Below are 11,507 nucleotides of genomic sequence, written 5' to 3' on the forward strand. Positions count from 1 at the left end.
CCCTTTCTTCCTTCCATTGATCAGACACTCATAGCCACTATGTCCAGGAGAAAAAAAATAAAAAAGATAAATCTCCCACTTTATTCCACATTACTTATGTTCTCTTTGTTGTTTCTTTCAACTCTCAACATGACTGTGGTTGTATAACCCCTTTATATATCCCCAAGAGTACCTATTAAATGAATACATGGCAAGCTGTAGGTATATTGAGATATGTGCCCCATGGAACAGCTAAATAAAAAGTTACAGATGATTTTGTTTACTGTATTAGAAAGAAAGACTTAGGTTTTGTTTTGTTTTTCCCGTACTTCCTCTTTGTAAGCCACTAAACTCTCCTTGGTTAATGCAAAGTCACTGTTTTTGGCTGGTACCACACCTTATGTTCAAGATTGCAAGACAGATAACTCAGCCTAGAGATAAAAACAATTTTCTTGTTATGAGCAACTTAGGATGGCTCGCCAAAGAAGACCCAGAATTCCATCTTTCAGCTTTGAGTGCTTTGTAGAGTTATGTGGCCTAGGCATGTATAGACTAGTTTACTGAGTTGCTACACCCTTTCTATTTAGGGTAACTTCTGCTCCTGTGCCCCAAAGTAATGCTGGGGACCGGGGTGGGGTCGGTGGTGGTGGTGGTGGTGGTGAAGTGTGAGTCCTACTATATCTGAGTAATGATAAGAAGAAGTTAAGGCTTGAATCAAAAGATGCTATATTTAAGTGGAAAGATTAAAATAGTTAATTATTTTGCTTCTACTGAATGGAAATGGAGGCATGGGAGCAAGCAGGATTTAATTTGTTTAAAGTACACTGCATTCCTGAACTATATGTGTGGCACAAGCTAGATACCCTGTAGGACAATCTTTTACAATATCTGCTTGTACTTAGGCTGTAGAATATAAGCTTTGAGTCTCCCACCCGCCCCCCCCCCCCCCAATTGGATGGATATCCTATAGATTCGGTAAGAGAAGTCATAGCTCTATATCCTTAAGAAGTCCTTATTGATTTTTTTTTTAACCAATTCTGAGGCTTGAACTCAGGGCCTGGGCGCTGGCCCTGAACTTCTTTTGCTCAAGGCCATTGAGCCATAATCCCACCTTCAGCTTTTTGTTGATTTCTTTTTTTTTTTTGGCCAGTCCTGGGCCTTGGACTCAGGGCCTGAGCACTGTCCCTGGCTTCTTCCCGCTCAAGGCTAGCACTCTGCCACTTGAGCCACAGCACCGCTTCTGGCCGTTTTCTGTATATGTGGTGCTGGGGAATCGAACCTAGGGCCTCGTGTATCCGAGGCAGGCACTCTTGCCACTAGGCTATATCCCCAGCCCTGTTGATTTCTTAGAGATTAGCGTCTCCCAGACTTTCCTGCCTGGGATGGCTTCAAACCATGAACCTCGAATCTCAGCCTCTGAAGTAGCTAGGATTACAGGCGTGAGCCACCAATGCCTAGCTCCATAATTTACTTAGGGCATTTTCACAAAATTGTTTTGTGCCTAGTAATTCTAAAGACTCATAAGAGAAACAAGGTCAGATTATTCAGCAAAGGCCCATCATGTTCATTATGCCAAGCAGTGAGGTTTTTTGTTTTTTGTTTTTTGCCAGTCCTGGGGCTAGTGACTCCAGGCCTGAGCACTGTCCCTGACTTCTTTTTGCTCAAGGCTAGCACTCTACCACTTGAGTCACAGAGCCATTTCTGGCTTTCTCTGTTTTTGTGGTGCTGAGAAATCGAGCCCAGGGCTTCATGTGTGCTAGGCAAGCACTCTACCGCTAAGCCACATTCCCAGCCCCTGCAGTGAGGTTTTAATGTTAATAGTGGGGGAAAAATTCTTCCCTTATGGTATTGGCAGGCTAGTGGGGAAAGCAGACTATTTAATAATGACACAAATATAATTGCAATGGCAATAAATATGCTGAAGGAGTACTACATATTTCTACAAAACTGTATAACGTCGAATTTGATCTGGTTTCAAAGTCAGAGATATGTCTGAAGCTGAGACCTGAGATGAGAATGGTGGTTAAAGGAAACAAAAGGTAGGAGAAGAGCATTGTGAGAGCAGCTTTGGAGAAAGAGGGAGCCTGTGTCATTTGAGGAGCTGAAGGAAAGCACATAGAGGGAAGGAAGAGAAGTGTATGAGGCCATACAGGCCTGGCTAAGAGAACTAACTTGTAGTTGAATAAACATGAGCTACTTTTTGTATAGTCTTCCCATTGTTCATTTTGAAAGCCTGGACAATAAGCAGCATAGAGGGACATCCCTCCAATCCTGTACTGGGGTCTGTGCTCACAGCCTTGCGCGTACTAAGCAAGCACTCCATCAACCACTTGAGCTATACCTCCCGCAGAATAATGGGACTTGGAGCTGAGACAAAATGTTAAGAGAAAAAGGCAAGTTTGAGCAAAGTGGAATTACTTCTCAAGATTTAAAAAGATTTCCTCTAGTTGTGGGACAGGATAGATGGCAAGGAGATGGCACTGAGAACAGAGGGAAATCAATAGGACTCATTACACACTTTAGACTCCGGGTGACTTAACACGCATCCCACCAGGCCGTTAACACACAACTTAAGACACTTAAAGGTGTATGTATAAACAATTCATGCACTCTAATGACTCTGCTTAGTGACAACCTTGCAGAAATGATTAGATTTTAGCAGGTTTTGTCCACTTCCCTATGTGGGCGAATTATAACCGCCTCAAAAGGGGCCATTGGTCATTAGAGATCTGGTGAGATGGTGGGGGTAAGGAAGGGGAATCCTTCCACATCTGGACTGAGATCTGAACTCAGTCTATTTACAATCCCTTTAACCGATCTGCACCCAACACCCCCCTATAATGGTGAAGCCACTTCCTTTATGCTAATAGTATAAATTATAACCTGGTGGAAGTGACTATACTTAGAACAAATACATAATCATACCACAAAATCCATATATTATTAAAAAAACCATATGCTAATAGTCTCATAATATTATCCCTTTTGCCACTTATCTATGAATATAAGCATGAAGTTTTGTTTTTGTTTTTGTTTTTTTCCAGTCCTGGGCCTTGGACTCAGGGCCTGAGCACTGTCTCTGGCTTCTTTTTGCTCAAGACTAGCACTCTACCTGTTGATCCACAGCACCACTCCTGGCTCTTTCTATATATGGTGTGCTGGGGAATTGAACCCAGGGCTTCATGTATGTGAGGCAAGCACTCTACCACTAGGCCATATTCTTGGCCCCTAGAGATTTGTTTTTAAATCTTTTGGGGGGAGGGAGGAAATAACAAAGGCAAACAAACATTCTCTAATAGCTGAGTTCCTTTTTCTTTTTTCATTAGTGTAGTAATGATATGTTGTTCTTTATTAACAGGCTGAGGCTCAGGTGACAAGAAGAGTAACATAAAAGGATATTTCAAGATATGTAAATCATAAAAGAGACAAGGTTCTTCTTTCCATAATTTTTCTTTCAAGACATTTCCTTTGGCAGTTTTAATTACATTTCCTGCTATCCTTAGCATAAAAGATAAAAACTACATTTTTAGAAATATTCCCTGTTTTCTTCAAAATCCCTTATCCTGGGAGTGAATACAGTTCTCTTTTTTCTTTTTTTTTTTTTGCCTGTCCTGGGCCTTGGACTCAGGGCCTGAGCACTGTCCCTGGCTTCTTTTTGCTCAAGGCTAGCACTCTGCCACTTGAGTCACAGCACCACTTCTGGCCATTTTCTGTATACGTGGTGCTGGGGAATTGAACCCAGGGCTTTAAGTATACAAGGCAAGCGCTCTTGCCACTAGGCCATATCCCCAGCCCTGAACACAGTTCTTGACAGAGTGTTGTCTGAAGCTTTACCATGAACATGTTGAATAGCATGGGAGTCTAAGATTGCTTTCATTGAAAGCCTGGTTTCCTTTTTACCCTACCTACCCCTACCCTATTTAACAAATAAGAATGAAGACTTCTTTGTTTCTTTTTTTGTCAGTTGTGGGGCTTGAACTCAGGGCCTGGGCACTGTTGCTGAGCTTTTTTACTCAAGACTAATGTTATACCACTTTGAGCCACAGCTCTACTTCTGGTTTTCTGGTGATTATGGAGGTAAGAGTCTCATGGGCTTTCCTGCCTGGGCTGGCTTTGAACCACGGAGCAACCAGCGTCTGGCTACGAAGGAAACCTTCTTAAACACTGGCTTTATTCTGTGTAATGCTTCTGGTTAGAAAACAGTTCTTTTAAATTTTATTTTTTTTATGAGAACTTTGACTGCAAGCATGGGTGACAGACATCCACTCTGCTGAGCAGTTTGAAAACTTTCTTGAGTCTGGGAAAGATATCGTTCTTAATTAGCCGCCTAGAGAATGGCTTCAGTGTGTGCTGCAAGTGGATTTTGTGGGACCTAAGGGAGCTGAGACTTCTCCTTAATCAGACAAACTGAAAAGCTAACACTTTTTAATGACTTGGCAGCCCCATTCCTAGGAGGACTCCAGATGTTCAAAGCTCTCAAGAGCAATTCCGGAAATCCTTGTCAGGTTCTATGGAGGCCCACAGGATTATTAGTAAATTTTGCCTTTGAATACTACCAGTAATTTTTGTTGTTGTTGTTGTTGTTAGTTTTTGTCTTTTAACTTTGAGACTCTGGGAGGTAGAGGGCTTTTGGTTTCGTTTACTCTAAAAATCAGTAAAAGTTGCTTTGAAACTTGAGAAATATTTGGAATAGAAATGATCTGTAAGTGTCCTGATCTTGCCTATTAAACTTGAAAGTAGCAGGTGGGAAGAATGGAGTGTTTTAAAAGCTACTCTTTTGATTAACAGCCCTATTTGGGGCTGTTAATAAATAAAACCAGTTTTTTTCTCCCATAAAAAGGTATGTATTAAAATTATAGGAGATTTTACTATATTTGGTGCTGGGATCAATCTCAAGTCTCACACATGTTAGGCAAGTACTCCACTGAGCTACAGGGCATTTGCTATTAAAGAATTCCTTAATCCTTCTACCACTTATAAAGTGTTTATTATTAAGAAGCTATATAAAATATTAAGAAAAATAAAAAGCTAACACCTGCTGAGAAGATTGAGCCAACATTTCATATCTCACTTCCCTTTTTTAAACACTTCAATGTTACCAATATATATCTCAATTTTAATAAAATTATTTTCTAAACTTAGCAGTTTGAGTTTGTTTTCTACATTATTTTTAACTTTGTCTTTTGTCTGCCCTTTTGATATCATTTTTAAATAGCTTGCTCATGTATTTTTACAAGGAATTACCTCCCTTTGCCAAATCCAATTACTAGAACTATTGAGGCCTTGTATGTTCTAGAAGCTGAACAGTCTGGGATTAGCATCAGGCTGGATTTCCATAATAAGCACTTATTCACCAGTACACACTCAGATACTATCATTTAGTGAGGCACCAGAAATACAGCATTTAAAAAGTGTAGATTACAGATCCCAAGCTCACCTGGGAAAGGTGTGTGTTCATTTGCAGAACAATTCAGTCATACAGGCCGTATAAAAAGCTATTTCAAGACTGAAAAGAGGACTATCACAGAAGCAGAAGACATTTTTGAGAGCTTTCTCTGCCAATGCATTGTGCCAAGTAATATGGGATTTGCAGAGGAGAAAATGACAATATCTGCCTCAAGTTTTTCCACCTAATAGGGAAAGCAGAATAATGCTCTGGATGATCAAAGTCATTTCTTAAACACTAAATTTCCAATCACTGCAGCAAAAAGCTTAATGTGAGCTACCATAATTGGGCAGCTTCATGCAAAAAAAATCTCAGGTCTGGCCAGTGGAACCATAAGGTGGTGAGTGTACATTTTTAATATTTCTAAATGTAGACTATAAAAGATGAGCCCATCATTTCATCCAGGGCTTATGTTTGTAATACTCCACCTCTGATCACATGAGCTCCAATGGGAAAATCCAGTGAGAAACTCCTTTCCCATTCCAATTGTGCATGGGATAGTCACCAAGAATCTTTCCTTTAAAGATTAACTTAACAATTACTGCTGGAGATGTGAAAGAAAAAGTTAGGCCTGAGCTCAGGCTTTTAAAAATATATCTGGGGTGGAGTTAGATGAAAGGATTAAGTAGAAAATACCAGAGTCCAAAAGAGTACTGAGGTCAAGAAAATTATTCTGGGAGCTAGAAGTTTATATTAAGCATCCTAAGGAGCAGCCGAAAAGCAATGTGGGTCTCGTGACCTCCTGCTCTCTGCTGCAGGTTAACTTAGAGGAGACTTTGTCATGAAAGATCATGAAGAAACAACAAATCCCCTCCCCACTCGGCAATTCAGTTTACCTTCTAGTAATTCACTCGCACAGTAACTTCAATATTAGCCCTCATCATAAGCATAAAATATACCCCATACAAGCCCATTCCCACTCCCTATCCATTAAAATGAAAGGCTTGGACTAGGGCACAGTTCAAGTGGTAAAGCACTTGCCTAGTAAGCTCAACTCCATTAATTCCAAAGAAAACACTAAAAAACAGGGCTAGTGTCGTAGCTTAGCGGTGGTGTGCTTGCCTTGCATGCTCAAGGCTCTGTGTTCAACCCTCAGTACCTCAAAAACCAAACAAACCAAAAGCCTGAAGCCTTCACTTAAAATATACATAAGGGTTCATGTAGGTGAAAAAAAAAACCCCACTAGATTATTGATACATTGTGGGGGAGTCATAGCTGCCTTGATTCTTGAGTGAAATAGACTAGTTTTCTCATTGTCTCAAAAACATGGTATTAGGTTCTTACATTGTGCCTGGTACTGTGTTAAGCATTTCGTTTTTATTATCTCATATCCTAATAGGAATAACCTTGTGAAATTGGTAGTGTCCTTTAAAATTTTTATAATCGATATGTAATAATTATACATGTTATGGGTATGTTTCAATACATATACATTGTATATGGTCAAAGCAGGTATTCATTTTACAGGTGGGGAAGCTAGTAATGGTCCAGCTCTTTAGAGGCTGTCTGTGTGATCACTCCTAGGAATATTCTCCATCCTCCTGGGCAAATGCCCTCTCACTCCTCTGCCCATTCCAAACAGCCAAGGCTCAGCTCAGATGCAGTGTTCTTCAGAAAGTGCTCCTACTGCCTGCATTGACATTTCTCATCTCAGAACTTGGAAAACATTGACCTTTTTTTTTTGGCCAGTCCTGGGCCTTGGACTCAGGGACTGAGCACTGTCCCTGGCTTCTTCCCGCTCAAGGCTAGCACTCTGCCACGTGAGCCACAGCGCCGCTTCTGGCCGTTTTTTCTGTATATGTGGTGCTGGGGAATCGAACCTAGGGCCTCGCGTATCCGAGGCAGGCACTCTTGCCACTAGGCTATATCCCCAGCCCCGGAAAACATTGATCTTTTGAGCTCAGTAGAATATTAGTAAAGCATGGGCTAGTGGGGATTTCGGTTTTACAACCTAGTCAGAGTTAAAGCATACTGGGTATTTACTCTGAAAAAAAAAAAGACTTTTCTAAGAATTACATAGATTAACCAATTCCATTCTCCTGAAGCTATGAGGTCAGAGACTCATAGGGGCAGAAATAACTTGTCTAGGAGAAAGGTAAGGGAACTTTGACGTTGTCAGAGACTAGGATTTGAGGATAAAGAAGTAAATATATGTAAAATAGAATAGTTTTGACATACGGAATATTTACATGCTGTCATTGCTGTTTTACTTCACCCAGTTGATCCATCTGCTAGGAAGAAAATGAACTATCTTCAGTGAGCCAATGCTACCCATGACAGTTTGTAGTTGTTGCTCATTCTTCTATTCCACAAATATTTATTATGTACTTACCACGTGCCCAGTGCTGTGCTAGGCTTTGGGAGCATGTTATTGGTCCACAATACTGTTCTTCACAACAACCGTGTATGGGGAGTTTATTAGCTCTATTACCACAAATACTGAAACCGAGGAACACGCAGCTACCAGTATGGAAACCTTGGGGTTTAACTATAAATCTTTCAGAAGCAAAAGTTCCAGACCCTCCCTCCCCTCAGAGGAAGTAATGAACCCTCTTCCCCTTACTGGTGGCTCACCTGGTTGAGGGGAAAGGTCTGCTTATAGAAGAAGAATGACTTCTAATACTATTTTGATTATTTAACCAATCTCCATATCAGTTACTATGTGCTAGGCACAGTTTAAAGCATTTTATAAATACTCCTCTTAGATCTCAACTTGAGTCTTAAGTTGCTACTACAAAGTTGTGAGATGATGGTCAAATCTGATCATCAGAGCCTCCTGTTATCTATTATGAGAATAATAAAATCTCGCACATTTCAGGAATCAAATGAGTTGTATACCAGTGCTTTGGGAAATGACAACAGATGTTACTGTCATTTTGGTTATTGTTGCTCTACCAAAGAGTTGGGCGTTTTTCCTCATAAGCACTGATGATCTATAATGGGAGTTGATGTGCACACACCAGAGCTGCAGGGACTGGGCTGGAGAGCTGGAAACGATATCTAAAGTTCAGAAAAGCATGAAACATGAAAATAACAGTACAGTTCACGGAGAATGATGAGTACAAATATTTTCTCGGTAGGGTAAGGTGGATGCAGTCCTCTCTCATGATTTCTCTTTAAATTCTGTTCGCCTTTGTAGTCTCAACTGTGGATTCCTCTGTAAAGCCTTCTGATTCCCAAGTCCAAGGAAGGGATTGTTTTGCGCATGCCCATAGCATTATTCTTCCCACCCCTTTTTATTAATGGCGTTCCTGTCTAGATCCTTCACCAGACCATGAGCTCTGGAAGAAACCAAGCCACATCTAACTTTTCAGCTTTGTATCCTCAGCATTTAAGATAGACGGGCTCTTAGGAGGACTTCAAATAGTTGGAAAGAATGATTTTGTATCTGGACTGAAGAGGCAGAATTGGAAACTTACTATATTTAGAGAGGCCTTCCATATAGTTTCTCCACTCAGAGAATTTATCTCTTTTTATAATCCCCGCTACTCAGGAGGCACAGGTAGAAGTATGGAGGCCTGAGACAGGCCCAGGCAAAAAGCGTGAGGCTCTACCCAAGAAATAACAAGCAAAAAGGGCTTGAGGCATGGCTCAAGTAGAGCTTGAGAAAATACCTGTCGATTCCCAGCTGACTGTACCCATTATCCCTTAAAGACCTCTCTGTCACTTTCTTAGGTGGTGTGTGTCTATAATCAGTTTATTAGTTTGGAGGTGGGATATAGGTGGAACTGGTAGATGCTCCCTTGTTAAGAATTCAGCCTTTGAAGTGTAACTCACTTGGCAGAGACCGGAAGGGAAGCCAAGCAGAACTGTGTAATTGAACTTGCTTGGAACACACAAATATCCCTGTCAGTTTCAGAAGGGTCAGTAAGAGTCCTGCTCACTGAAAAATTTCATATATTGCAAGGAGATGAAATGGCATTGAGAATGAAATGAAATGTCATCCGTGGTGAAATGAAATGTCTGGGAATGGGAAAAAGAGACAGACAAGGATGGTAGAGAGGACAGTCACAGGCAGACAGCCACTTAGCATAAGTTAATTTACTAGGCAGCTCAGTCCAAATGGACGTGGGTGTCAGGCTCTCGCTATGATATATGGGACCCAGACATGATGGGAGGAGGGCAGAAGGTGAAAGCCATTTTCAAGGATGCAATCCATTTTATGTATGAATTGCTTAAGCAGAAGAAAGACCAAGAAAAACCCAACAGGTGTTTTCTCATCATTTTCTCACTCTTTCCACCTTTGCTCCTATGCCAGTATCTTCTTTGAGGCAGAACCCCTGCAATTCAGATGCATAGAACTGAACTAGGTGTCTCCCTAGTGTTGGATTTTATCTGGAATCAGCTAGAGTTGTTCTTTACCTGCACTTACATAAGTTAACTATGTGGTTAACTAGTTCATGAGAGCCAACTATAAGGCAAGTCAGCTATATTATACACTTGTCTTAGAAGATGACTTTATACTAGATGTTGGTAAGGAAGGTTGTTATACAATTTGAAATGTAGAGATGAAGCCAAAAGACTCCCCTCCACCCTTGGTTTCTATATTTACACACGTAAGCAAATACTCTACCACTGAGCTACTCGACAGTATGACCTTGGTGTCTGAAAGCTTGACATATTCTGAAAGACGAAAAAACATTTTGCTTAAGTGCTTTTCCAGTATTAGTTGACACACGATTTGTATTAAGGCATCGTCTTTCCTCTCTTATATATGGGAAAGGAAACCCAGAAGCAACTGTACAAAAATACACCAAGGAGGCTAGGAAGACAGTTCCACTGCGAGCCTTTCCCCTGAGAATGTCTTTGTTAAATAAGAGGTCCTCAACCAACTGAGCTAAACGAGAGGAGGAGGAACTGCTGTCTGAAGGAAGACTGAGGTCTTTAGACACTTGAAAGTGATTTCAATAATCACCTACTAAGTCTACTTTTGCTTCTAGATTTGGAGAATGGTGGTCAATTGAAAAAAAAAAAAGGCCAAAACGAAAGCAAATAACAATGTTCTGGGCCAAACAACTGTATGCAATCTGGGTTCAGCCTCCACGTGTGCAGCTATTTGTCACCAGTTGCAGCTTCAACCTGCTGGATGTCGGTGCCTGGTGCAGAGGCAGTTGGGGGGGGGTGGAGGGCACGGCTCCCGCAGGCAAAAATAGAAGGAGGTGTAACTTGATTTGAGGTGTCTGTGCTCTTGAAATTTTGGATTTACATGGAGTATGGAATAATATCATTCATGCACTGCAGGGGCTTATTGTATAAAGGAAATCTGTTGTGTACCTTCTCTGAAATGCAAACCTTGTTACTTCCAAGGAAAACAGTACAATTGTATTTTCACCAATATGTCCCCCAAGCTTGGCTTTGTAGTGGCAGGCAGGTTTTCCTATGGTGAACTATATCCAATATTCTGAAATTTATTCCTGTAATCATTTTGCACTCCCTAGCAATAGAAAAAGAAACTGCTGAAATATAAAATAACTTCAGTGAAAGTTTTTACAAAGCACAGAGCCAACCAAAAGTTAGTCTCTTTATATTTTGCAAGGAAAGACTTTTTATTACTCTTTCACATAAGAAAAAACTATATTACCACCCATAAAGTATAAGAACATGCCATAAAGAACAGTTGGGCTGGGCATGATGATATATGCCTTTACCACTTGGATGAGGTGGGAAAATTATGAGTTCAAGGCTAGTTTGAGCAACTTAGCAAGACCCCTTCACACCCCTGCCCCAAGGAGAGAAAAAAAGATAGCTGATTGTCTTACAACAAATGCAGACTAAATATATTTTATAAGTATATATACATTAGTTTTTAGTTTAGCACAGTTACTATATAAATTTTTAAGATATTGCATTGTGTATCACTGCTAGTTTGACACACATTTATTGGTGTATAGTTATATATTTAGTGGGACGTGACAAAACAAAGCATAAAAGTCTATTCTCATGTTATTTATCTTTCATTACTAAATTTAGCTTCTCAGAGATAGGTAAAGCACACTGGGAGTCGGGACTAGAGACATAGTTTAGCGGTAGAACATGTTCTTAGTCTGCGTGAGACTCTCAGATTGATTCCTAGCACTAGGAA

Source organism: Perognathus longimembris, chromosome 24, assembly GCF_023159225.1.
Source record: "Perognathus longimembris pacificus isolate PPM17 chromosome 24, ASM2315922v1, whole genome shotgun sequence".
Taxonomy (NCBI): Eukaryota; Metazoa; Chordata; class Mammalia; order Rodentia; family Heteromyidae; genus Perognathus; species Perognathus longimembris.